The 27,329-nt window shown below is 46.9% G+C and overlaps 2 long non-coding RNA genes across 9 annotated transcripts in view; one reads left to right on the forward strand and one right to left on the reverse strand.

Moving 5' to 3' along the window:
• Nucleotides 1-27,329, forward strand: part of LOC128816254 (uncharacterized) — a 226,350-nt gene that overhangs the window by 193,178 nt on the left and 5,843 nt on the right. For 4 of the 8 annotated variants that reach the window (XR_008439839.1, XR_008439834.1, XR_008439832.1 and 1 more), the window contains exons 5-7: nucleotides 11,432-11,495; nucleotides 12,140-12,218; nucleotides 24,030-24,100. This is a non-coding gene — a long non-coding RNA (uncharacterized LOC128816254). Of the gene's footprint in view, nucleotides 1-11,431; nucleotides 11,496-12,136; nucleotides 12,219-24,029; nucleotides 24,101-27,329 lie in introns of all 8 variants that reach the window. The other 4 variants (XR_008439838.1, XR_008439836.1, XR_008439833.1 and 1 more) reach the window with 3 other exon arrangements.
• Nucleotides 5,303-10,860, reverse strand: LOC128816257 (uncharacterized). The gene is made up of 4 exons (XR_008439841.1): nucleotides 10,743-10,860; nucleotides 10,654-10,690; nucleotides 6,054-6,139; nucleotides 5,303-5,611 (listed from the first exon to the last, which is right to left on the reverse strand). It is a non-coding gene; the product is annotated as an uncharacterized LOC128816257 (long non-coding RNA).

Consider the following 27,329-nt stretch of genomic DNA (forward strand, 5'->3'; position numbering starts at 1 on the left):
TATGTGATTTTGTGATTAATATCTCTCCTTTTCTCCTTCTCTGCCATTTCGAGTGAAATGAGCAGAGCAAACCTGCCAGTAGGACACCTTTTCCAGCAGCAAGAAGCATTTTTGCTTGGACAAATAACTTCTTTTTGCTGAAGGATCTGCCTTAGTGTGCCAAGATGAGAAGAAAACAGCCATGGGAGAATCTGTTTGCACTTGGTCTGTTGATGAATGGAGGTCTGGGTGTTGGTGAGCACAAAGACCTGTGTGCATTGGACACACTGAGCATTCCTTAGCTGTCAAGTTGGGCAGTGCTTTGAGGCAGGAAACCAAAACTGCTGAAGAGCAAAGCTGGGCTTTTCATTTGCAGTTTCCAGGAAGAACAGAGTAACAGACATGAATCATGTAAATAGTGGTCAGTGAATTCCTTTGCAGCTGGCAGATTGAGGGTTGCTCAGTGTGTTTGAAAAGGAGTTTAAAGTTGCAGTGAGTTGCCTGCTGTAACTGATCCACCTCCACTGGCTTCCCATGCTTTGCATCAGCTGAACGTTGTCCTCAGGTGCATCATCTGGCTTTTCCCTTTGATGGTTTAACAAAAGGAGATTCTCATTTGGAGGGTTGAACAAAATTGTCTGGAGCTCCTGGCACTGCACCTGCAGGTGGGCTCAGGGCCCTCTGTACATGAAGTTTGAGTGTATTGTGCTCCTCATCTTCTGCTATTGTCCCATTGGGAACTTAGGAAAAGTACGAGTTTTTTATTTTAGCTGAATTTTGTTTCTTTATTTATTGCTGTTTCATTGTCCCTGGGGCATTTTGTCATCATGATTGCACAGCAGTATGAGTAGAGAGATAAGAAATAGAAAAATTCTGCTTATGGCAGCAACCTTCAGGAGTTTAGAAGAGTGAGACCTATATGGGAAATTCACCACCACTTGCTAAGAAAACAGAACATGCCAGATAAACCTGAGGTGCTGGCCCAGACCTGGAGAAATGGACTGAAATGCTGTTGGGTTTCCAGGCACAGACAGAACTATGAGAGCTGTGATGGGGCAGCACCTCCACTTTGCCATGGTGAGGTTTGGGGGAAGCGTGTGATGAGTGAAAGCTCTCTTACCTCACAGAGGAGCTACCACCCTGTGACTGTTGGTAGTTTCACACCTAGCCTGCAGCTGAACGTTGTTTCTTGAGCCCACTGCTAAAAGACTGGGGTTTGGCATTCTGTGTGAAATGCTTGCAAGCCGCTACCCTGAACTGCTTTTGAGTGACAAAGAGAGAGATGGGGGCAGCTCTGAACTTGGAAATTATTCATTGCTGAGATGTAGTTCAAAGCTTTTGGTCTGACAAGTGCTAACCTTTGATCTGGTAAATGAGAACTTTACCCAATGGAGGTGAGGGAAGGGGAGGAGAAGGGAGGATTAATAAATAGGGGAAGGGGAGGATGGCTTAGGAGAGGTCAGTGGGACCTGAGCGCTGAGTTTGTTGCATCAAGTTCAGGTGGAAGGAGATGCTGAGGGGGCTCAGGAAAATACTGTAGATCGTGAGAGTGCTTCAACTTCCATTCTTCCCCCATGCCCTTGTCTACCTTCTCCTGGAAATCCTGGTTTGCTTTGCCAGGGTGACCGGGGAGGACACTGGCACTTGGGGTCAGTGTTGGAATTGTCCCACTCAGCCTGGGCTGTCCCAGCCATCAAACTGTGGAGCACAAATGTGTGTTACGGGCAGCTGTGGCTGGAGAGGTTGTGCTGCCAGGGCAGATAGTGGCTGTGGGAAGGTCACTGGACCTTTTCTTGTTAACCTTGAGTGTAGTTGTGCTATCCTGCAGCCCATGGAGCCCCTGAGAGTCAGAGAGCAAAGGCAGCTGAGTTCAAACTGCCCTTGGCAGGACACAGCATCAAAGGTGCTTTCCCAGAGTTATTCCTCCAAGAAATCAGGGGAATTTTATGAGTCTTAGCTCACTCCACTGCTGCAATGCTGTGTTTATTACACATCAGTTTTTCCTTCTCTTTTGTCATTGCTTTCCTTCTGGCTGACCAAGTAGTTTTCCTGCTCCACCAAATGCTTCATGTTCTGCTGGGCTTCTCCAGAGGCTGATGGTGCTGCTCACCAGCACTGCTGGGATGCTTTCCATGAGTGATGACCCTGTTCCCAGCCTTCCCCACACCCCCCACCTCTGCCTCCCACTATGGTAAATATTTTAGTACTCATTGAAATCAATTGAGCCTCATCAATTGGAAATAGAGTGTAAATCACTGGGACTTTTGCATTCACCCCAGAAATCAATTTTCACACATTAGGGCTATTAGCTTATTGAGAAGTGTGTGATAAATGGCTGTGGGCCATGGTGCAGCCACACCTGCCAGCTCTGCATTTTGCATCTCAAGTAGGCTCAGATCAGGGGGATGCCAAGGAGAGGCAGGTCTCAGTGTGGGGTAGGAGACATGAGGCTCATGAGCCAGGCAATCTGTGCCTGGAGATCAATAACACCACGAGCACTAACTCATCCTCGCCGGGGCTGGAGGCGGCTCGCAGCCAAAGCTGTGGTTAGGCAGCTAATTTTTATTATTTCACAAAGATGAGTGTAATTTGGGGAGGAAAGGTGAAACATGGATTACAAACATTTAATAAAACTAATGCAGTAGTTTTAAAAAGAAGCTTTTGTGTAAGTCAATATCCTCCTTCCACATAGCAGCTGCAGGTAGGGTGTAGATGTGCCACCTCCTTCTGTCATCCCAGTGCTCCAGAAAAGGAGGATGCACAGTTCATTTCCAGCTGTGATACAGGGATAACTGGGATTTCTAGTCTGTCTCTGTAATTCCTTCCTATCCCCTTGATTTCTTAAAGTGGCATCTAATTAGCTTCTTGCTGAAGGAGTCTGGGAGAGGTGAGGGATCTGGTGGCCTTGGCCAGTGCCCAGCAAGTCCTTCTGTGGCCATCTGGAAGAGTTTGGTCTGTGTTTAAAACATAACTAATTCTTCTCAGTTACCAGTGCCAGTCCAAACCATGGGTGACTCCAGGGCCTTGGAGGCTCTCCAGGCCTGCACTCCGTGTTCATGTGCTGTGTAGTGTGGCATTTTACACATGTGAGCCACCCCTGGAGCTGTGGCAGTCATGCATAAGTAGGGCAGTTTCTTTGGCTAGAGATCTCATCCCAATCCTTCTCCTAAAAACTTCTCCTAAAAAAGCATATGTTTCCCAGTATTGAATATTTGTCTAAACAACAGGAAAAAAAGGGATCCTGGAGCACTTGGATGGACTGTGCAATGTCAGGAGCAATTGAATTTCATGCTGTGCAGTGGATGCTGGACTCGTGTTCCCCTGTCATTCCAGGAATAAAACCCTGAGTTATTTCAAGGGACAAAGGGACACAGGAGATCAATGTCATCAAAGGTTCTTTCCCAAGATGAGCAATGTGGGCTTAGAGGCAAAGCTCCTTCCTGTGAACATCTGGAAGGGAGTGACTGGGATGCTTCTAGGGCTGTCCACTTTGGAAGCCCAGGCCAGTGGTGCAATAGGGGCTTTCCTTGCCCAGACACTACAGATGTGCTGTGGCCTGGCTTGTTTTAGTGCGAGTGCTGCTGGATGGACTTGAATTGCATCAGGAGCATGCCAAGGACAGGGAATAGAGATTTCCAGGAGGAAGATCTTGCGGTAGCTTTGATCCACCCCTAGGATCCACTGTTTTGATGCTGATGCTTTATCACTCCGTGTGCCTCTTCCCTTCTTGCCTGTTTGCTTTGAAGGACCAAACGGAGGGACTGAGAGTCCTGACTCACTTTGGGATGATCTTTGCTGGCCAGCTGGGAGCAGGAAGCAATGACCTGCTCTCCAAAAAGTGCCAGTGAGGTTTGGCAGCTCTCACAGCAGCACAGACAGCCGGCTTTAAAATGTTCACACCTAAAAGCTCCTGGGTTTCATTCAGCCACATTACTGGAACATTTTCCAGTTGCTCCATCCAAAATTTTGCCTTTCTTCTTCCTTACAAGTTTCGTATGGAGCAGCACCCCCCGTGCTGTGCAGACCTGTTGGGTAAGGTTATTCCCAGGATCTGGAGCTTGAGGCCGGCCGGCTGCCATCAGGACTCCCGGGCAGGGGCTGCATTGCTTCTCTGACAGTCCTGGGCTCTCACCCTCAGCTAATTACTTTGATCCTTTACACTTTGTAAAAATTCTTACGACACAAAATAAGTCCCCCCTGGCTTTAACCTTGTGACCTGACCGGCCCTTGTAAAAGGGAGGGAGAAAACCCAGCTGTGCACGCCCTAACACACGCACCCACCCCTGTGCCTGCATCCACATCCCCACAAAGTGCCTAAAGCCTGGGGCTTTAATCGTTTCCTCCCAGGACTCCCACAAAAAGGCAAATAAAACTCCTTTTACAAGATAGCAGAGCAGCATGAAGGATCAACTTCACCAACAACAAGTTCTTTCTTCAGTTCATTTGTTTTAAACCTCCTTTTCTTGCAGATTTTGATCCTCTGTGTGCCTCTCTCCTTCCATCGCCATCCCTCTTGCCTGCCCTGCTGCCAAGAGTTTAATGGCTAAAACAAGCAGGGTATTTTTTCAGGATCTGCTTGTTCACAGGGAGTAACCTGTGTGTGAACACATACTTTTAAATTCCCTTTTCACAAATAGGGAATGTTTCTTCTTTCTTCTTCACAGGACACAGCTAAGAAAAGAAATGCAGAAGCAAAAGAGGGAAAACCATCATGTTTATGGAGGGCAGTTAAATAGAGCAGGGATCTGTGAGGTAGCTGAGGAGAGATACAATACAGGTCTATAAAATCATAAGTGGTCTGGAAAAATAAAGAGGTTGTTACTCTTTTACCTTGGTTAGTACAAAAAGCAGATTCAGTTCTTCACATAAAGTGTATGTCCCTTTCCCTGAGCTGGGGGAAGCATTTCAGAGAATGGCAACTTGGTGAACAGCAGAAAGAAATCTAATGTATGGTTTAGATTAAGGATGGGGAAACAAATTTGTTTCTTGCTCCCTTACTGGCTGACTTGTATTTATGAAACTTGCAGACACTTAATAATCTTGAGCCTTCTTTCTCTCTGACATATTTGGTGAAGAATGCTCAACATTTTCTGAAGTTGCCATAAACCAGAATGTAGTGCAAGCTGCACACACATCAGGATTCGGGAGCCTTGCCTCTTTAGGAAAACAGAGTAAAAAATAAAACCCTTAATTTGCCAACAAAACCCACATTTGGATGCCTTTATCATTTCCTCAGTTAAGCCAAAACCAAACAGTTTGAAAGCTTTTAGGCTTTCACTGATTTCCCCCTTCTTTCTAGTATTTTTTATTTCCCATGCTTGAATTAGAACTGGTAAAAGAAGGAGTTCAGGAATAAATCCTGCAGAGTCTCTTCTTCCTAACACATCATCTGGATGTGACAGGCAAAAAAATCTCTAGACTCAGATGGAACCAAGGGTGTCATTTCATGTTCTCTGGGAGCCAGAAAATGGATTCTGGAAACAGTGAGGATAAAAGCACCCCAGCCTTTTGGTGAAAGGTCTGCAGAGCCTGTGCTGTTCCATTTTGCTGGACATCAGGGTCTTGGATCCAAGGCTCAAGACAGGGAGTGAAACTTCCATGCCATTGGTGAGGATGGCTGTGGAGGCAATACCTGCACAGAAACACGTTGTGTATGTTCTTTAATGAGAAAAAATCTTGCCCTATGATTGTGGGCACTGTCCATTGGGCAGTTTTAACCCTGAAATAAAAACAGAGGTTCCTTTTAGCTCCCCATATGAAGTCCCTGTGTGTCTTTTCTCCTCTTGCACCCCTCAGGGTGAGGCACAGCCACAGTGTCTGGTTAAGATCTGTGGAAGCCTTTCAGCAGATAGTGGCATAATTAGGAAATGTGTGTGTCTGAAGCAAAAGTGGGTTTTGCTGATTCCTTGGGCATTTAGGCTTTAGGATCAAAAGGGTGACTGAGAGATTATGAAGGATCCAGGAAGAATCTTGGTAGAATTTTCACACTCAGTCCCCTGCCTTTATTTGAAGAGGATAATTATTTGTATGGGGAGCTCCCTGGACTCACTTGTTTTTCTATGTTTGTACAGCACCTACCACAGAGAGCCCTTGCTGCTTGCTTGGGAATCTTTGGGATTCTTGCACTGTGCTTTGCTGATGCTCAGGGAAGAATCTATTCCTGTAACAGAAAAAGAAGAATCCTCCCCAGCACTCCTTCCCCTGTGAGAGATTCTTTGTGTGGGTTTTCTCATTCCCTCCAGGCCTGTGAGCCTGATTTTATCCCATCAAGGGGGACTTGAACTCCCCAGTGCTGAGTTTTTTCTCTGTTTTTGTCTGGGTCAGCGTCCCACACGCGACAGCCTGAGTGGAGCCACTTCCAGACTCAGTCTCTGTAGGGTGCTGACCATGCCAGAGCTCTGACCACAGCCAAATTCTAGTCCGGGGCTCCGAGCTGGTCTCTCTTTCCCCAAGTTGCCTGCTTGTACTAAATACTGGGGCAGCTCTCTAAAATACTGAAGGAACAAAGCATGCAAGGCAGTAAAATGAGGCAATTAAACCTATAAAACCAGGGTTTACAAGGGAATTTATAGTGTCAGAGGTTTTTTATAGCTTTTTTAGATTAGTTTAAATAAAAAAGGGGGAGAGAGAAAGAGAGAAAGAGAGAGGGAGAAAAAGAGGACCTGAAACTTGAGGAGACTTAAAAGTTCAGAGAGAGGCTTTTAGGAAGAACAGAGGGGTAATAATTAGAGGCACATTTTCCATTTCACTGTCTTTGCAAATTGAAATTAAAGAAGGTGGGGGGGTTAAGGGTGGGGAGCATGTACAAACAACAGGCAGTTTACATTGCTCCCTTTTCCTCCCAGTAGCATTTGATTTTTCTACTTCTGTTCTTTTGCTTCTGGCTGGGTGGGAGCATTTCATCACCTGGGCAAAGAGACTAAAGGGAAAGAGTAATCTCAGGCCAGGTGAAGTTTAGCTTTGGTTATTTCCCCTCCTTCTGTGCCTACTCACTGGTTCAGTGTGCCTTGCAGATCTGGGAGCTCATGTTCGAGAGGTGAAATGGAGCCAGTGCCTGATTAAAGCAAATTTGGCCAGGGGAGACAATGGACCCTGTGTTTTAAAGGGCTTTTATTGTTTTAGTTCCTCCAGCTTCCCTTGGCATTCCAGAAACACAACATGCACACACCAGGAGATGAGACTACCTTGGGAGAATCTAATCAGAGTCTTTCTTGGTTTTTGTTTCTGTGTGAACTCAGGGAAAGGTGATTCACATCTCCCAAATCCTGCATCCTTCTCTGTGGAAGCACCCCAGCAATAGAACACACAGTGCTTTCAAAAGGGTGTAAATCCACCAGCATTTCTGGGCCTTTATTTTCTCCAGCTCTGTATCCCATGCAGAGTAGATCCTCGAAAAGGCCAAAGTTCCTCAGAGTAGATCCTTGAAAAGGCCAAAGACTGCTGTCCTGAACTCCAGGGTTGTGGTTCTGCTTTTTTGCTTTGTTTTCTGCTATCAGTTTGATCCCTTTAGAAGTGGCCCCAGAGCCTGTGCTCTGTGATGGCAGAAGAAAACAGTCTCACCTCATATATGTGGCCATTTTTTCCTTACATAAAGAGGAAATGCCTGCTGGAAATCTTGTCATTATCACTCTCTCATTTATAGCATTAGGAAAATTACCCTTTTCATGGTGTTTGTAGGATCTTGCCCAATCCAGGGATCTTGGAGTCTGGAATACTTTGCTCCATTCATTCTCTTTACACTTCTCTCTTTTTTCTGTATGTAATAGTTTACTTTGGTAGAGTGTAGATCGTGGTTGGTTGCTAGAATATGCAATTAGTAAATTACTAATTAACCATAGCAGTTCATCATCCTGCTGCTGTGCACTTTTTTATGTACCCCTGTCTGTTCTCTGAGGCAATATCAGTAAAGGGCCTATCTTTTGGAAAATAAACTTACAGGGAATAAGAGCCAGCAGCTTGTGTTCCAGATCAGCTTGAGCACCTGAGTGTGACATTTCTGCTACTGGAGAGAGTGACAGAGAGGAGTTCTACCACCCTCAGGTGGGTTCTGCAGCAAAATGGGAGTTTGCTCATGATAATCTTCAGTTCATCTGAGCCGAATTGTCCCTTTTGTAACAATACAAAATACAGGGTGAAGGGTGAGCAGGAGAGACAAACCCTGAAAGGAGTGAGCATGGCAGCGATAGAGAAGGTTCAGTACAGGAGGAGGAGGAAATTCAGATCTGAGATGAGCACAAACAGCTCCAAAATGCTTTTCTGACCAACTTGCAAAAGGCATGAACAGTTCTAAACTGCATTTCCACATGCCTTCCTGCCTGAAAAAGGTTAAAAATGAAGCACAGTGAGGTAAAATTTCCCATTTCCAATCCCATGGACGTGGGGGTAATTATCTTCTTTGGAGATGTTACCCTTTTACAGTGAGGTTGGAGTCAAGCCCAGCGTTCTTGAAGCAGCGCTTGAGTTTTTAAAGTCTGCAAATGTGTGTTATTGCAGTTACATGATAAATAGTTCTGAAATCAATAGAGAAAGCTATTAAAAATGTGGGTTTTGTCTCTGTCTAGTATGGTACATTAAGATACATGTATCATCCTACAGTCTGTCTTCCTCTCTCTCCATATATGTGTGTAGGGCTGGAAATTTTAGAGTACTCAACATTGGTCAAACTGTCCCCAATGGAAAATACAACACTGACCTCAAATAGCATCACATTTTAGGGCAGTGATGAGTGATTTCTAAAATGCTACCATTAAGAATATATATTGAAAGAGAAATCACTAGAGGAAGAATGAGTCTGACTTGATCCTGAAGTTCTTTTTGAGAAATGGAGATGAGAGGGAGCTCTAGCTGGGCAGAGCTCCCTGTTTGGGTCATCCCAGTCTAATACTGGTTTGGGATTTCTATTGCAATTTCCTACCTGGGAATTATTTTTTGCAATCTGAAGAGCTCAAGGAAGAAAATGAGCCTGGAATGACTTGTCTGCATCTTCTATGTTATCAAATGCATCAAGAAACAAAGAGCTGGCTGCGTGAAGCTCTCAGAAGAACAGGATTAAACAAAGCCTCACATTTGCTAGTTGCTAAATGCAACTTTGAATAAGCACTGGAATCAAACAAACAACTTTTATGAGTGAGAAGTTCCATCTGCTATCACTAATCTTATAGATCTTTCTGTTCTTGATACTTCAGTATTTTAAATGACATCTAATGGGCCACAATGTCCAAAGCGATCAATGTTATTCAAGCTCCACGGCCCTTGCTGCAGGTGTGGGCTGTCCCAGCACAGTGGGCTTGAAGCTAGAGCCTCAGCTCCTTTCAATCTATGTCAGCACTTCACAGCTTGCTCAGGACCTGCTCCTAGAGAAAAGTTGGTCTGCACTAAATTATCTTGGTCTGCACTAAAAAAAAACTTGGTTGATCCCATTGGGATGCAGAGCCACTGTGCTGCTTCAGTGCTTGGAGGAGAGACTGCTCCTAAACCTGAGCCTGCTCAGAGCTCAGGAGAGAGGTGATCACACTCCACGAGAACAAAAAGGAGCTAGCAGGGAAAATGAAGCCTGTTCTTCATGCCTGTTTAGTCTTCCCTGCCTGGTTTGCAGTGGCAGTGCTGCCAGGGCTCCTTGTTGGGAACACAGCTGCTCCTGGCAGGAGGTTCTGAGCCCGGCTGGCTGAGATCCCACGGGCAGCATCGATGCTGAACACCATCCCAGAGCCAGACAGCTCCCTGGCTGTGCTGCTGCCTGGCAGTCTGTCTGTCCCCACTCTCAGTGTGTACCTGGCTGTGCTGCTGCCTGGCAGTCTGTCTGTCCCCACTCTCAGTGTGTACCTGGCTGTGCTGCTGCCTGGCAGTCTGTCTGTCCCGTTCTCAGTGTGTACCTGGCTGTGCTGCTGCCTGGCAGTCTGTCTGTCCCGTTCTCAGTGTGTACCTGGCTGTGCTGCTGCCTGGCAGTCTGTCTGTCCCACTCTCAGTGTGTACCTGGCTGTGCTGCTGCCTGGCAGTCTGTCTGTCCCGTTCTCAGTGTGTACCTGGCTGTGCTGCTGCCTGGCAGTCTGTCTGTCCCGTTCTCAGTGTGTACCTGGCTGTGCTGCTGCCTGGCAGTCTGTCTGTCCCACTCTCAGTGTGTACCTGGCTGTGCTGCTGCCTGGCAGTCTGTCTGTCCCGTTCTCAGTGTGTACCTGGCTGTGCTGCTGCCTGGCAGTCTGTCTGTCCCACTCTCAGTGTGTACCTGGCTGTGCTGCTGCCTGGCAGTCTGTCTGTCCCACTCTCAGTGTGTACCTGGCTGTGCTGCTGCCTGGCAGTCTGTCTGTCCCGTTCTCAGTGTGTACCTGGCTGTGCTGCTGCCTGGCAGTCTGTCTGTCCCACTCTCAGTGTGTACCTGGCTGTGCTGCTGCCTGGCAGTCTGTCTGTCCCGTTCTCAGTGTGTACCTGGCTGTGCTGCTGCCTGGCAGTCTGTCTGTCCCACTCTCAGTGTGTACCTGGCTGTGCTGCTGCCTGGCAGTCTGTCTGTCCCACTCTCAGTGTGTACCTGGCTGTGCTGCTGCCTGGCAGTCTGTCTGTCCCCACTCTCAGTGTGTACCTGGCTGTGCTGCTGCCTGGCAGTCTGTCTGTCCCCACTCTCAGTGTGTACCTGGCTGTGCTGCTGTCTGGCAGTCTGTCTGTCCCGTTCTCAGTGTGTACCTGGCTGTGCTGCTGCCTGGCAGTCTGTCTGTCCCCACTCTCAGTGTGTACCTGGCTGTGCTGCTGCCTGGCAGTCTGTCTGTCCCCACTCTTGGCCAGGACAGTCCGTGGTTGGCCTGAGAGCCTCACGGTCTGTCTCTGCCTCTCTTCCTTTCGTTTTCTTGGCTCCGTAAGTTAGATCAAATGTCTTTAAAGAGCTCAATTTGAATGATGGAGCTTATAATTCCATCTCGGGAGCTGCGATGACTCGAGCTTGGTTCTTGTGGTTTATGATGTCACCGGGACCCATCGATGGAGTCGTAGCCCCATTATTCACCATTGCCCTGTTATTTATTCTGTGCAATAAATGGCTGCAGTTTAATCACCAGAGTAAATTGCTGAAGCATCTTGGTGGAAATTGTGATGTTACTGTAGTGGTTTCTATGGCAATGGCCATTCCACCAGGGAGGCTGATGCAGAGGGAACCAGCAACACTGAGCACCCAGAGGACAGGAGTGAGCACCAGCCTCGAGAGGGAAACCTGGGGGACAAGTCCAGACACAGCCTCGTGGGGAAAATCCATTAACTGCTACTGGATATCACATGTTGTCTCTGGAAAACTGGGATGTGGATCTCACCAGCCTTGACAGACTTGTGGCATAGATTTCATGCAGAGAGATTTTTAGGAAAAACTCCCAACTACTCTGTAGACATGGAAAGCAAAACTATCTTTCCTGTGTAGTTTTATTTTGTTCAGCTCTTTTGTTGTTTTTTTTTTTTTTTTTTTTCCCTTCTCCAGTTCAGTTAGAAGAAAAGGACTGAGGACACTTGAGCCAAATGGTTCAGAACTTCCTACAATTAAGGTGTGTGTTCAGTTTCAGTGTAGACAACAGAAAGATGAGACTTATCTGCACTGTCTTAATTCTTTTTGCCTTGTGACCTTGTGTCTCTTGCCTTAAAAGGCCTGGTAAGATCCTGAGTTTTAGTGGTGGTGGGGCATAATGTTCCTTGATAGTACATAAAGTTCCTTCTTTTTGGCAAAATACATTTGCCAACATCTTTAATGCCTGATGGTTGTGGATATGCAGTTGGCATTGGAATAAACATAAGGCTGGGATGTAGTATCATAATAGAACCTTATTATAACATAATTATTATTTATTGTTTCTTACTGAAGGGATATTTATGAGATGGTTTTGCTTTCCATATCTTAAGTTTCCATTCAAGCCCCAGATTTTTTTGATTTCTTTCTTTTTTTCTCTTTTTTTCTTTCTCAAAAAAGTTAAATCAAAGCTTTAACTCAAACTTCTCTGTTTTTTGATTTTAAGAAAAAGGCAAGACACTTAAATTTCTCTCCTCTTCTTTCTCCTTTATTCCTCCCCACTTTCTTAATTCATTCATTATTCTCTATGGGAAAAGAACAAGTAAAAGCCTTCTCTGTCCATCCTCTTTCAACACCTTGGGAATGCTTGCAGTGCTCAGCTCTTTTTTCTCATTTCCTCAGCAGAGCAGCCCTAGAGAAGTACCCCAGCACGTGGTATAGTGCCCTGACATTCTGCTTCTTATGGGAAATGTCATTTTACAAGGTAACTTCTTTTTTTTTTTTTTTTTTTTTTTTTTTTTTTTTACCTCAAACTTTATGATTTTCTACAAGGATTCATTGTTTTAAGCCATGGAACCAACATGTGTTTCTTGAGATATCACTTAGCTTTAGTAGCAGTTGAGTTCTGGTCACCAGGCTGGGCTGGTGGATTCCTGCATTTATTCTGTTCTGGTAACCTGATACAGCCCAGCCAGGGAAGAACAGAAAGAAAAGCCTTTTAATTTATGGTAGGTCTCAGTTCTAATCATGTAGTTGTGTAGACTTTGGATTTATCGTGAATCATTTTTAATGACAGTTGAGGAGAAAAGAATTGAAAAGCAAATCTTACCTTTCTCATCACTGACTGCTTTTCATACCAGATCAGACTTTTTTATGGCACAGCCTTGCAGTGAGGGTAAGATGCAAAGGAAGGGCTGGACCCAAGAGCTGCCCAGCAGGAGAGCACGGAGCCTTTTCCTGCCTAGCACAAGACAAGCCTTTACAGAAGCAATTTCAGAGCTCTCTGTAAATAGAGAGCAGTTTTTCACCATGTGGATTACTGAATATTGTCTGTGGAGTCTCCATCAGGAAACTTGTGTTTCCTTGTAGGAGACTTGATTTTATTGGTCACCTTTCAGAAGGCCCTTAGAAGTTCTCTAGGGAAATCCCTGGACAAAAGGATGAAAAAAGTTGATGGCAAAAGCCCTCATGGACTTGAGTGTAGCCAGACAGTCACTGCTTCCCTGCAGTGAGCCTGGTGACATCTCTGTGTGATCAGTCAAGGGCTGGGGGTCACCAGGTACAGCCCCACGGTGCCAGAACTCCAGGAGCATTTGGACAACACCCTTGGCACAGGTGGGATTTTGGGGTATCTGTGCAGGGCCAAGGGTTGGACTGGGTGATCCCTGTGATGATCCCTGGGTGATCCCTTCCCACACACGAGATTCTGTGATTCTCTTCTATTGTATGATCCTGTTTGCTTTAAAGTTTATGCTATTGGTCAGAAAAGAAAATTATTTGAGGAAATTGCTGGTTTGGCATCATCTCGCCAAGAGAGCTGATTTCAAGGGTCGTGCTCCTTCAGCAGAGCCTGTGGCTGTGCACTCAGGAATCCCAAAGCAGGAGTTGAGTGCTGATCCCCTGAGCAGGGGCAGGAGGAGGCGCTGCCAGGGCTGCTGAGGTGGTGCCCAGCAGAGTTAACAGGGAGATGCTCTCTCTGTAATTGGATACTGGCAGGATCCTGCAGTGCGCCTTCGTGGCCACTTCCCATCAGCACTAATGTGGCTTTCTGAAAGCTCATCCCTTTTCCTGGCATGGCCACTCTTCACTGGGGCACTTGTTAACTCCCCCACCTTTGTGTGCTTTGACCTGCATGCTCTGGGTGTGCCAAGATCCTGTGCCAGGCTGGAGCTTTTCAGTGCTCCTGAAACAAACCCAAGACATTTCTCGGAGGCTGAGGGAGCAATGAGAAGCCTGCATGGTATAAAGCCCACATAACCATGGGCTTCAAATGCCTTCTGTCATCCTTGTGTTTCCTCCATGACCTCCAACTTTCTCCTGTATGGAAACATTTTCAACTTAGGTTGGCTACACACTGTGTTCTTTCTGACACATTTTGACAAATTCAGTTTGATATTGCCCTTGAGGTCTTTCTAGGCTTAATTTTATGGTTGTGGAAGGTCATCAAAAGGGTAGTGCTATTTAAAGACCAAATTGTGTCACATTTACTCACGGGACTGGTAACTCTTCCTCTTGAAGAAGTCCATTCATTTCAGTGGAACTACACTCGGAGTAAATGGCACCCGTTGTAAGCAGAGGCTCTGGGGCCTGTCTTACTCCTCTAACTGGACTACTCAGAGAGTAAAAGTCAAGTCCTTGGCCTCAGCATTGGTTTTCCAGCCCCTGTTGTTCTGAGGTGGTTTTTTGGCCCCCTCTAGTGACTGCCCACATGGATTTATGAGTGAAATCCAACCTTTCTGTGATCAGAATCAGCCATTTCCACCCTGACCGTAAATGGCTTCAATTTTAGAAGTGGCATTCCAAATCCTGACGTGCCGAGTTTGTTCCCCTTTGCTCACAACATTCTCAGGAGCATCCCATTTCCAGCTTGGTGGGGCTTGCAGTGTTGGAAAGTGTTCACAGTGGTTGAAGGAGAGTCAACCCACACAGCTGTTGATGTGGTGGCATGGCCATGGTTACACTCCCACAGCCCAAAGGTTCACCTTCTGTAGGGGAAACAGGAGGGTTTTGGTGTTACAGCTGCACTACCAAAGAAACAGCCATGGGTTGAATCATAGAATCATCCAGGCTGGAAAAGCCCACTGAGATCATCATGTCCAGCCACTGCAGGCCTACCACTAACCCATGTCCCCAGGTGCCACATCCATGTGTGTTTTGGACACTTCCATGGATGGTGATTCCTCCACAGCCCTGATCAGACTGCTCAGTCTCTGACCACCCTTTCAAGAAAGAAATTTTTCTCAATATCCAACCCGAACCTCCTCTGGAACAGCTCGAGGCCATTCCCTTTCCTCCTGTCCCTGTCCCCTGGGAGCAGAGCCTGACCCCCCCGGGCTGTCCCCTCCTTCCAGGGAGTTGTGCAGAGCCAGAAGGTCCCTCCTGAGCCTCCTTTTCTCTAGGCTGAGCCCCTTTCCCAGCTCTCTCAGCTGCTCCTCCATGGTCTGGGATTTATGACCTTCTACTGAATTGCAGTGAAACCTGGAGTGACACTTGGAGTTGATACTGAGAAGGCATTTTTCAAAGCCATTCTTTTTCTTATTCTTTTCATACTACTGGAACCACAAAAGGGAATTTCATTTAAAATATGAATTAGAAACTTTATACTTCTTATGGCTCTGTATTCTGGAGAAGCAGATACTTATCACATGCCTGTGTCCTTGTGGGAGTGTGCAAGGAGCTTTTGGAATAGTTTTCTACTTTTTGGCTAATGGGGAGTGGGGCAATTACTTATTCCAAGAAGCTGGAGCCAGGCTGACAGCCTGGGGGCAGATCTGAAAGCACTGTAACACTTTAGGCTTAGATGCTCTGAGATCTTTTAGAAACAACTGCCTTGATCTTTTAGTGCCCTGGTAAATCATTTATTCTGATCACCTGCTTACGAATTCCTCCTCACCGATCCTGTGGGATAGAATGGTCTGGGTGTGCAGCTCCCAGAGCTCCAGCAGGTGAACTTCAGCCGGGGCCCCCAGAGCACCTGGCAAAGCTCCTCACTTGGGAGCAGCCTCAGTCAAGGCAGAGCTGAAATTCAAATTCCTCTGACAAACAGTGTCTGGAACTGAAGGTTTTGGATGGGATTTTTTCCCTCTCAGGTTGCAGGCTGCAGTCAGGACACACTTCCATCCCTCCTCCCACTGTGTGCCTTGCTGCTCCTTGACAATCTGTTTCAATTCCCCTTCACTCCAGCATGACCAGGTTCCCCCAGGTTACCCAGTGATTCATCTCTGTGGAATTTGGGAGTGCTGCTTCGCTGCTCCTACCCAGATTGGCAAGAGGGTTATTAAAGCAAAGAGGTTAACCAGAACCTCTTTTGGTGAATATTTAGGCTAAGAGCACTTGATGCCAAATGTTATTTTACATGTGCATTCTGACACCACACTTCACTACTGTGCCTCCCATTCCTCTGTATGCATGGGTTTGAACACCTTTTCCAACTACAATCACATTAGAGGATCCCTGATGCTTTGGGAATGTACATGGGGAATGACTTCAAGTGGAAGCGTGTTTGGATTGTCCTATTTCTATTTCTGAAGCCCTCTCAAGGAAGCTCGCTCTCTCTTCTCACCCCATCGCTTCCGATGGGGCCGAGTCATTGCATTCCGTGTGCGCACAATGACACCTCAGAGAGACTTGGACTGTTCTCTTGTCTCACTTCCACTCTCTTCCAGGCTGGATGCACGCCCTGGAGGTATGTGGTTTGTCTCAAGATATAAGACTTCCCCCCTCAGAAACTACATTACTTCAACAAGCCACAAAGGGCTGGCAAGAGGGAGAAGGTGCAGCTTTCCCCTGGGATCTCTTCTGCAGACTCCATGCAGCTGGAAACAGACCCTGCTGCTCCTGAATCCCATGTGTGCACAGGCACACATTCCCTCTTGCAGCATTTCACTGATGTGTGGGTACAAACACTCACAGATGCACAAATACCTTCCCTTTGTTGTCCTCCTGCACAAAGGTAGAGGCAGGATTTTTCTGGGTGCACATGAACATTGCTCTGCAGACGCCAACCTGCTCTGGCACACGGCTGCAGCAGTGTCCCAGGGGACCTGGGCCTTCTCCCCTGGACACAGGAACACACCCTGCCAAGGTGTTGCAGAAGTCACTGGGAGATTTGAGTAAATGGAGCCTGAAGTGACCTCTGCAGTGTTAGTCTGTGGCATTCACATTCTCTTCCTCTCAGGATTTTTGTTGGAGAAGCACAGAGAGAAGAAAATAAAACAATCTTTATCTCTGCTCCTATGTTTTCCCCATGTGGAATGTGGTTTGGAGATTGTTTACCTAGAGGTGATTATTTGATTGGATTCTAGTGAAGGTTGTTTGGGTTCAATGACCAATCGGATCCAGCTGTGTCTCGGACTCAGCAGAGAGTCAAGAGTTTGTTAGGTATAGTAAATTAGAAAGTAAGTATGTAGAATAGTATAGTATCTCTTTAAATAGTATATTAATGTAATACAGTATAGTTTTAATAAAGCAAGTGTTCAGCATTCCAAAGCCTTCTGATCTGGAGACAGAGATCATAATTTCCCTGCGTCGGGTTTGTCCTCGTTCTGATATTAATCCAACCACTGTCCCAGGCAGGCTTGCCCTGAATTCAGAAAAGGTTGCTCAGGGCTATGTCCAGTCAGATGTTTAAAACCTCCTGAGGCAGAAATGTGATAGCCTGGGTTTTTTCCTTATGTTCAGAGAGAACCTTCATTTTTTCAATGCTTATCCTCTCTTTTGACCTTTAATTTGTCTTTCACTCCCCTGCCACAACACCTGAGCAAAGAACCTGGGTGTGTTTCCCTATACCTGCCATGGTATCAAGAAGGCTGCTGTAGCTGTCCCTAAAACTTGAACAGGGTGGACAAACTCCCTTCCCTCAGGGTATCTCCATGGTCTGTGCTCCAGGCCCCTGACCATCCTCTTGGTGCCTCCCTCTTGGAGCTGTTCAGGTTTATCAGCATTTTCCTTTTACTTGTGAGCTCACACCTCGGTATGGACCAGCTGGGGTCTAATGACTCATGGAGGGATAATTGTGTCCCTTGACCTGCTGGTACAGGTGAGTTTGCTGTGAGCATTCCTTGCTGCCAGGTGCCTGTCAGGTGCTCTTGGCTGGAATTGGACTGATAAAAAATGAGTAAATAAGAAAATTAGACACTGGGCTTTGCTTCTTACCAGTCTGGGCTCAGATTTAATGGATCTGAGATCTCAAGCAGTTCCATGACTCTCTTCAGGAGATCACAGTAGTTTATCCAGCTTTGGGAGAACAGGATGGATCAGATGAACTACCAGACTTCCTACATGTGTTTCATCTTTGCTCCTTTTTTTGGCCTTGAAGATCCACTGAACATTTTACCTTTCCTTTATTTGGAGGGATTCCACCATTTGAAATTTCCTCCTCTTCCAGTGGCCAGTGTCTACACTGGTCACATCCATAACTGCCTAAATCACAGGTTTAAGATCTTGCAGTACTTAATTTGGGGAAGAACTTCAGGCTCTGTAGAGACTCCTGCCTACCTGTTACCTTGAAAGCCATGAGCCAAAGGGAAAGAGTATATTTTTTCAGAATTGTGGAATGATTTTGACTGGAAGTGACCTTAAAGATCATTTATTCCAACTTTATGGGCAGGGACACAATCCACTATCCCAGGTTCCTCCAAGCCCCATGCAGCCTGGCTTTGGACACTTCCAGGGATCCAGGGGCAGTCACAGCTTCTCTATGCCAGGGCCTCCCCACCCTCACAGGGAACAATTCCTTTCCAATATCCCATCTAACCCTGCCCTCTGGCAGTGGAAAGCCAATCCCCCTTGTGCTATCGCTCCATCGATTGTCCCAAGTCCCTCTCCAGCTCCCTTGGTGGCCCATTTGGTACTGGAAGGGGCTAGAAGGTCTTCCCAGAGTCTTCTGTTTTCCGGGCTGAAAACACTGTCCATGTTGATGGCTAGGGTTGCAGGCTGTGTACATCTGTGTCAGGATATACCTCTGGCATTGTGCAATTTGTCCAAACAGTCACACAAGAGCATGTTGGAATGAGCACTCTAATCTGGAGAGTGATGCATGCTTTACTTTCAGGGGGCAAATCCAGATTTTCCTGCTGAGGCCAAAAGTGTAAACAACACAATTCCCACTGAGCACGTTGCCTCTGAGTGACAGTTTGAGTGCAGGGGGGTGACTGGGTTTGGCTGAGCTCTCTGCTGCTCTGAAAAGAGCAGTCAATGCCCTTGACTAGCAAGTGCCACATGAGTGATAATGGCCAGAGGCCTGGTCACTTTTCTCAGCCAGCCCCTGTGGGTTTGGGTCTGGCCAGCAGAAGCCAGACTGCTTTGGAGACAAGCATCCATAGGAAATTTGTGTTGCTGCTCTATAGGAACTTAAATTGCAAGCCTCTCATCTGTCTCAGATACAGAGCACAGAATAAACTGTGGCCCCGGGGACGTCTGCAGGTTCCCGGGTTGCTGTTTGTGCTGTGGATCCTGGTGTAGGGTGAGGATGGGTTATGCTGCTGTTGGCAGGGGGAAAATCTGGGAGAGCTAAGGCTGCTCACACGTCTGTGTGCGTGCAGCTGTTGGTGAATGCTTGTGTTCATGTTGGAGCTGTCTGGGGCAGAAAGGTGTGTGAGGCACTGCAGAGGTGTGTGTTATTCTCACATCCCTGCTGGCTGCAAACAATGTCATGTCCCTACCTGGACTGCAACATGACATACACCTTAAAAACAGCAGCAACATCAAGCTCCAGAGCCACGGGAGAAGGCAGAGCTGCTCTTGTTGCTCAGCAGTTAGGAAACCCTGCCAGCCCCGGCAAAGCATGCCGGGACCCAAACTGCCTTTTGGACTGGGACTCGGAGAGTGAGAGAGAAGCAGTAATTTGTTTGCCATTGCCCTCAAGCCAGGAAATCCAAACCTCAAGCATTTCCCAGGCCACAGCACACTGGAGTGGAGAGAGAGTGTCAGGGAATGGCTCACACATCCCGACAGGAGCGCACGCACACGCGCGCGCGCACGCACGGAGCCGGCGCCGGGGAAGGGGGATTGTTCCAGCACCACTGCGGTTAAGATGCTGAGACAATCTCGAGTTTTCAGGCCATAGCTGTCAGGATGCTTTGGTATATTCATCACCCCCCACTCCATGGTGATAAAAATTTACACAGCCAACGAAACGAAGATTAATTTCATGTGAAAAGCTGACAGAATGGCCCATGTCATTGCTTTATTTGTGCCAGCACTCAGTAACTCGGCGCAAGTTCCATTGAGGTGGCAGACACCCCGTCCCCTTGAGCCATCTCGTCTCCTCTCTAATGATGCCACCGTTTTGACAAAACCAAGCAACACAGCCGGTATGTGCGAATTTGGAATTAATTTTCTTCAGAAAGGTCAAGTATGTTAATGAGCTTTTGGCTGCCTGTGTTTTCTCTCTTGGGTTTTTTCCCCTGTTAATGGGGAAAGAAGGGGAAAAAAGAAAGGGGAGAAGTAATTACAGAAATAAAAATGAAGGAAGGAGGAAAGAAGGAAGCTGTGAGGATTTGGAAGAGGCAGGATTCAGTGTAGCTTTTCATGGGTTCTCCTTTTCCAGGGCTGAGGCAGACTAATTGTATCAGCTCAAGCCTGTGCAGTTTGCTTGGAGCTGTTGAGTGAGGCCAGGGATGTCATGGATTGTGGAGTTGGTGTAACCTGGCACAGAGGAGGTGGATTGCACCTCCTTTGCACTCGGGGACTGATGGCAGCTCTGTGTGTTGGCAGCTGCCTTCGTTTTCCATCCTGGAATGGCTGAGCTCGGCTCAGCACAGGGCTCTGTGTGCTGGGGGAGTGGAGAGCAAAGGGAGGTGAAGGAGAGAAAAAGTTCATGGGCTCCAGCTCTTGTGGCTATTATGGAAGGAAGTTGGAAGGGAGCTCAGCGCTCTGGGAGAAATCCAAAGCCCCCTAATTAATGCAGCTTAGAAACAGGACAAATAGGCAGTTTCCAGAGAGGTTGTCCCCCCATGTGACTGGCTCAAGAAGTTTGAGCTAAGTGTGATGCCAATCACCTCTCATCAAAGTATTCCCCAAATTCATGCCTTTTTTGGTGCCAGTTAGAATTTGCCTCTTTCTGGCATCCTGGTGGCAGGAGGTGCCTGGATTTCTCTGGGGGTTGGGTGATGATCAATGGGAGAAGACGTGGTGAAAACAGCAGATGCTGTGTCAGGGCATGAGGGAGTGAAGCTGGACTTTGTCAGACATGTGCCACACTCACCTGGATAGAACATTTAGGGTAGGATTCATCTCACCTAATTTTAGTCTTCTTAAGCACAGTATCCAGACTAAATTAATTGTCTAGGTTTCCCTTCTTGTTAATGGAGAACAGTAATGAGGAACTCATATCCCACCTAATTTGAGAGAAATTCCATTCTGGCAAGGACTTTTTTTCTCATTGAATATAAAGTGAATTTAAACAATTAGTTTGGACTGAATCCCTACCTTTAAGAGGCTTAAAATTATGGGGTGTGATTTCCTCCTCATTCTCTTCCCCCTGCTCCCATTCTGGCTCTGATTTCCCTATACAGTCCAATCCAGCAGGCAGAGGAAATCCAGCGGGGCTTCCAGCACCTGTATTGGCAGGGGTGGATCAATGCTTTCACTCCAGCTTGCCCAGGCTGGCTCCAAGCTTATCCACTCCTGTGCAATCCAGCCTCTGGCTGTGATGTGGTCCTGCCTGCCTTCCTTTGCTGGAGGCAGCCCAGCACACAGATTCTGGGCATTGTCCAAAAAGCCTGTGTTGACTTTGGAGGGTGCATTTTGCCATCCTGGCTATGGTGCAAGGAGAAATGATGTGGGATGTAACAGTGCCATTGCCACGTGTGGCATATTTCAGGGTGTCCTTAAGGAGGAATTTGCCTTAGTTTCACACCTCTCTCAGCTGTGTTGTGTGGGTCCCTGTGCGTGTTGGATCCTTGTGTGTTCCCTGCATGAGTCACTCCTGGCTGGGACATGGATTTCAAAAGCACACAAGTGACCAAACTTAATGATTTTCAGCTGACTCCAAGCATTGTCCCAAACATGGAATTCCTACCCATAAACCAATGTGCTGCCCATACTCTTCCCCTTGTTCCCAGGCTCTGGGGTGTGTGTGGAGGCACGTCCTGCTCTGCTCACCCTGCTGCAAGGTAGAGGGGTACTGGGGACAGTGAGAGGAACTTCTTGGCTATCTTTCTCATTTGCTTGCACAGATGGTCTCAGAACATTCATGGGCATCATCAGCACTTGTATATTTTTCTGTAGAAGTTGTTGTGTTGCTAAGTGGTTACTCTATTTCTCCTTGGAGGAAGTTTCTGTGATGGAAGGAAATTATTTGCTAAGCACTGCTAAAGTATTTGTATAAATTTAACAATAAGTATTAATCTGCACACAGGACGAAGTGGGGACAAGAGATAACTAAAATATTTCAGTGCCAAGTTATATTTTGAGTTGTCAGTTCTAGCAACAGAACATATGAAGTGTATGCACAGACTAGCTCATTCATGGCCATGGTGAAGTGGGGAATCCCTGTCCTGTAGTTGCTCGGGATGTCAGGATAAAATCTATAAGAACTTGAATTCTTAGGGAAATTCTCACCCAGCAGCTCCCTGGGGCTTTAGCTGAACTGTGGGATATTCAGCATTTCCCAGCTCTCGTGTCAAGGACCTTCCCAGCTGTGAGATGTGGCTGTGCACCCCTTCTGTGTCCTCCCCTCCCACGCTCTGCTTTCCACAGGAAGGAATCCTGGGCGTGTGAGTCAGAGAGCTGTAGCACATCCTGGCCATGTCACCAGTGGGATGATTCAGGACTGAGACAGCACAGCACACCTACCCCGTGATCTGCATGGAGCCCCTGGGACACTCAAAACCACATTTTCTCAGCGTGCCAAGCTCTTGAGAAAGCCCAACCACTTGTTTTGGTGCATAAATAGAAACACAACCCCTAAGAGCAGAAGTGGAATCTAGGAGATGCTCAGGGCAGTGAGTCTCCTGTCCCCTCCTAGGATGGTGTCCCACCATCCCTGCATTGCAGGGGTTGTTTGTGCCAGCTCCTCTCAGCTTCTGTTTCTTCCTCTCCCACTGTTTCCCCCCGTGTGAGAGCACTGGCGCCTGCGTTGGGAGATCACCACCAAGGTTACTCAGCTAACTCCAAGGATTAAGACTTCCTGCTCTGCTCCAAAGAGCTGCCAAGTCCTCCCTCCCCGCTGCTCACCACAAACCCAGTGCCTGTTTGTCTCCCTCTCTCCCCTTCCCATCCCTCCTCCTACCAAGAAATCCAGATCTCTCTCCAGACAAAGTGGGAGGTCAAGACAGCCCAGCAACCTCCAGAGGCATTTGCTGGAGCACCAAAAGCAGTGTGGCCCCAGGGTGATGTTCTTGATGTCACTTACCAATGTTGTCAGAAGGTGAAATGAGCCTGTCTGTCCCTCTAGAGTCTGGGACAGGTTCCCATCAGGATCTGACCCAATAGTTGGGCTCACAAAAGGCTTTTATTTCTACTGGAAAATGCCATCAAGTTTTTCTACCAGCAGGCTGGGGGGTCCATGGATAACTGGGAAGGCTTTCTTGAAAAGTAACTAAGGAGAATGTGATTTTTTCATTAGATAGGAATTGGCACAAAGACCTGTAACTTCCTTACGAAAATGATGGATGGGTACAGAAATCTCTGCCCTGGGCATGACCCTGTCCCAGAGGATGCTGCCATTGTCCCAAGGACAGTGTGGTGATGGGGGAGCAGCCCAAGAGGACAGAGCTGCCTTTGGTGGGCACCTGAGCATGTGGGAGCAGGACACAAAGAGAGCTTTGCTCACAGGAGCAGAGCATAAACCAGAAGAGAGGAGCAAATAGAACAGGATCCTGCAAGAGGGAGATGAGATGTAAATGTGATGGGAATGGTGGGAAGGTGGGATGGCTGCTCACTGTTTTTGTAAAGGGGGATGCTGCTCCAAAAAGCACCACAGAGATCAACCACATTCAAGTAAAAACATCATTTTCTTTAAAAAAAAATACAGAAGCCCTACATACTAATAGTTCAACAGGATAAGGAAAAGCTGCCTGCTCCACCCCAGTATGTGCTGAGGTCAGGTGAAACCACCACCACCCTCAGGCAGGCTTTGGACACCGTGAGGGGGGTGCTTGAGTTGCCAAGGATCCTGCTCTTAAACTAGAAGAGAAGCAGCTGCTTTTTTAGGATCTTAGCCTCTCCAGCCATGGCTCCTCTTTGCTCCTAACCCTCTTTCTTAAGATCCTACAGGAGATTTGCCACTGTTGATCAAGCTGCTGGGGGTCACCAGCCAGGAGCTTTTGTCTTTTCCCCAGGAACCATGAGGCTGCAGTAAATGTACCTTGAGGAGTTCTTTGTGAGCATTACACCTGAATTTGGCCCACTGTCTGCCAGTTTATGCTAAATGGAGACCACAGAGACCTCATTTAATGACTGGGTTTGTGTAGGTGTAAAGCTCTTTGAGGTCTCCATAAACATGGGTGTTTATTCATTTAGATTTCATTTTGATTTTCTTTTCAAATGAATTCATTAGCAGGAAGAAAGCCAAAGCCTCAGTGTTAAAAATCCAAGTCTGATTTTGGTTTTTTTTTTGTTTTCTTTTAAGAAATGAAAGAAGTATATGGTCTCGGTGCTGGTCCTTCAGGGTGCCTCCATGTGTGTTCTGCAGGCTCATAGGTAAGGAAAAGCTGAGAAAAGCACTGAAAGAGGAGGGCTGGGGGCAGCTCCTGCCTTGTTTGATGGCACCCTGTGTTAGCTGCTCCTTCGCTTGTTAGGGATATCACATTCCAGGGATGCATTGCTGTGGGTAAGGGCTGAAGTGAGACAAATGAGAGGACAGAGGTTACACACATGAGCTGCAAGGATGTCCCCGTTTAGGTGCTGGGTGGAAAATCAGATGGAGTGTGCTTGCTCCTGCCCTGGGGCTAACAGCAACAAAGGAAGAGAGCAGGGGATTTATCTAGCTGGAGTCTAATATTCCTTTGGCTGCAGCAAAGGCTGAAGCACTTCCCGACTATCGGCTGGCGCTTTCACTCACACACATCTGTGATTGATGGGCAGAGAGTATAAACACCTCATTAGTGCCATAATTCACTGGTTAGGACTCAGGCTGGACTGTGGGAGGGAGGGGGGGGAAAAAGAGTTGAGAAAGTTTATTAAAGAAAAAAAAAAATGGAAGAAGGAGAAGAACGGATGTAGAGGCCACACAAATCATTCCAGGGAGTTATCTGACCTGCTTTGAAAACTTTAATTGCTGATAATGGACAACCTGTTGGGTGGTATTTTATTAACACTAATAGATTTTTACGGGATATTTCTCACATTGCTCTCCCAGAGCCTGAAGAATACATTAAATATTAAAAGTTAATGCTCTTGGTTGCTGTTTCAAGGATGCCCCACCAGTAACGAGCTTTCCCGCAAGTTAGAAACAGGGAGCAAACATGAGCTGCCTCTGCCACTTACGGCCTCTGCAATAATAATGAGGAAAATGCTTGCAGCCTGTGTGCACCTTGCAGCTGAGGTTCTCAAGCCTGGCCTAAATGCCCTGTAAAGGCAGTGCCCAGAGCTGGTGGTAGCAGTATCTGATCTCCAATCCTGGATTTACAAGGCTTGGATTCCAGAGTCCCACGCTGAAAGCAAATGCTCATAAACTCCCATATGCTACTTTACATTTCAGTTATTCAAAGCAGAGGCTGAACCGACAACCCATTCCTGTTTCTCAGGAGAACTTAGGTCTGAAATGGATGATATTTTTCTTTAGTATGCCAAATGGTTTCATAATAGTGCTGCTTCCACACTGATTTGTTGCAGAAATGACCCAGCTACCTGGAACAGAAACAGAAGCGTCTCTGAATTAGGCAGCAAGAGGGGTTTTGGAGAAAGGTCTTGACATCCCAAAGTCCTGCACACAGCATTGAACCTGAAAGTATAGAAAAAAAAGGTCACTTCTGTACTCTAAAGGTACAGAAGGTACACAGGGTGCTCAGAGAAGCTGTGGCTGCCCCTGGATCCCTGGCAGTGTCCAAGGCCAGACTGGATGGGGCTTGGAGCACACTGGGATAGTGGAAAGTGTCCCTGCCCATGGAACGGGATGAGGTCACTCCATCTGTTGTCTCAAGTCCCTCTCCATCTCTCCTGGAGCCCCTTTAGCCACTGGAAGGGGCTCTAAGGTCTCCTCAGAGCCTTCTCTTCTCCAGGCTGAACAGTCCCAGTTCTCTCAGTGAATCTGGGTCCTGGCTGGATTTGGGAGGAGTTTGCTTACAGGGCAATGGGGAGGAAGGGCCAGGAGACTTGGTGCAGTATTTGTTTCCAAAGGGGTAAATCCTTTTGGCTCCCATGCTCCAGGATGTGCTTTGCTGCTGGACTGCTGCTGGTCAGCAATAAAAAGGTCTCAGTTACTTAACGGGAATTGAGTGCTTGGTCACTTCTCCCCCTGCCAGCCCATCCGTTCTCCCGTCTCCCCTCCAACAACGACAGCTTTTCCTGATTGACCCCACAAGCTTACGAAAAACCTTTTTACTTAAACGTGTATTGACCTCAGTCTTGCTGCCCAGTGAATTATGTCACAGCTGGCTATCTGAAAGTCATCAATCAGGGCTCAGACCCTGGGAGCTGTCTCCTGGTGACACGGATCCGAGCCTTCATCGATGAAGGTTGTACCAGGTGCCTTCGTGTCTCTGGCAACTGGGAGGACAACACCCTTTGTATGGTTTTTTTCTGTCATCATCCCATAGGTCCTGTAATTTTTTTCCTTTCCTTTGATTTGTTTTTTATTTCCCTTCCCCATCTGTTTTGCACTGTGTTTCCTTCCTTGCCTCAACCTCCCCTTCAAAGAGAAAGAAAAGGAAACTGTCAAATGTGACATCTTTTAATTTTTAGGTAGTGTTAATTTTACCAGCCTTTTCTTCCCCCTTTCCTATTGGATTTTTGTGTTGATTCCTTGTTGTTGTTGTTGTTGTTTTCCCTGATGTGATTTTATGATCTGGACAAATGCACTGGACAAATGAGAAATTTAATGATACTAGAAATATTTCTCCCATATTTTGTAATGCAAAGTAATTCCAGCAGATCTTTTGCCCCATGACTTGGGATGTGCTGGCTTGTTGTCACTTTGTGGATGAGGGATGGGGAATACTCCATGAAATGTGAAGCATCACCACAAATTCAATCAGCCCTACTGTCTCTGCATAAGGATTGATCGAGCAGGAAGGGGGGGACTCAGTCCATGACAGAGTTTGTAAAAGGAAGATCTGTGTTGTATTTGACTGAAACAGTAAAAATGCCATGAGTTTTCAGGATTCTTTGCTCTTTTGAAGGTGAAGGGAGACATAGCTTGATCTTCCTCTTCTAACAAACAAGAGCAAGGCTTGAGTATCTCACACCTTGCATAGGTGGCAGGGCCAGAAAAGGAGGGATATTTGCTTGCTTTCACACATCTCAAAATAGGGCTACATAAACAATTCTTGACTTTATTCTATCTACGCTGGAATATTACGCTAACAAAGCTGGGAAAGAAAAGGAGCATATTTTTTAGTTCTTCTAGAATTAGTAGAAATACCACCTTGGTGACAGACCCATTTCTTGTTGGAGATCTTGTAAGGCTGATTTTATATCTGTGGCACATTCCTTCGATGCGCCACATGAATTCTTCAGCTCAGGAATGCCTTGAGTTGGGGATATGTTACCTTTTTCTCCGTGTCTTGACTTTAGGAAATGCAGGCAGATAAGGCTGGTGATAGCTCTGACAATGTGCCTGATGCTGTGGCCAGACCTGGCAAGGCTGAGGTGAGGCCAGGGCTGCTGTTGGCTCCCAATGTCCCCAGGGAGGCTGTGAGGGGCCTCTGCACCTCCAGAGCTCTGGATGGAGATCAGGCCCCGAGATAACAAGGTGATGACAAGCACTTTC

Source organism: Vidua macroura, chromosome 18 (assembly GCF_024509145.1).
Source record: "Vidua macroura isolate BioBank_ID:100142 chromosome 18, ASM2450914v1, whole genome shotgun sequence".
Taxonomy (NCBI): domain Eukaryota; kingdom Metazoa; phylum Chordata; class Aves; order Passeriformes; family Viduidae; genus Vidua; species Vidua macroura.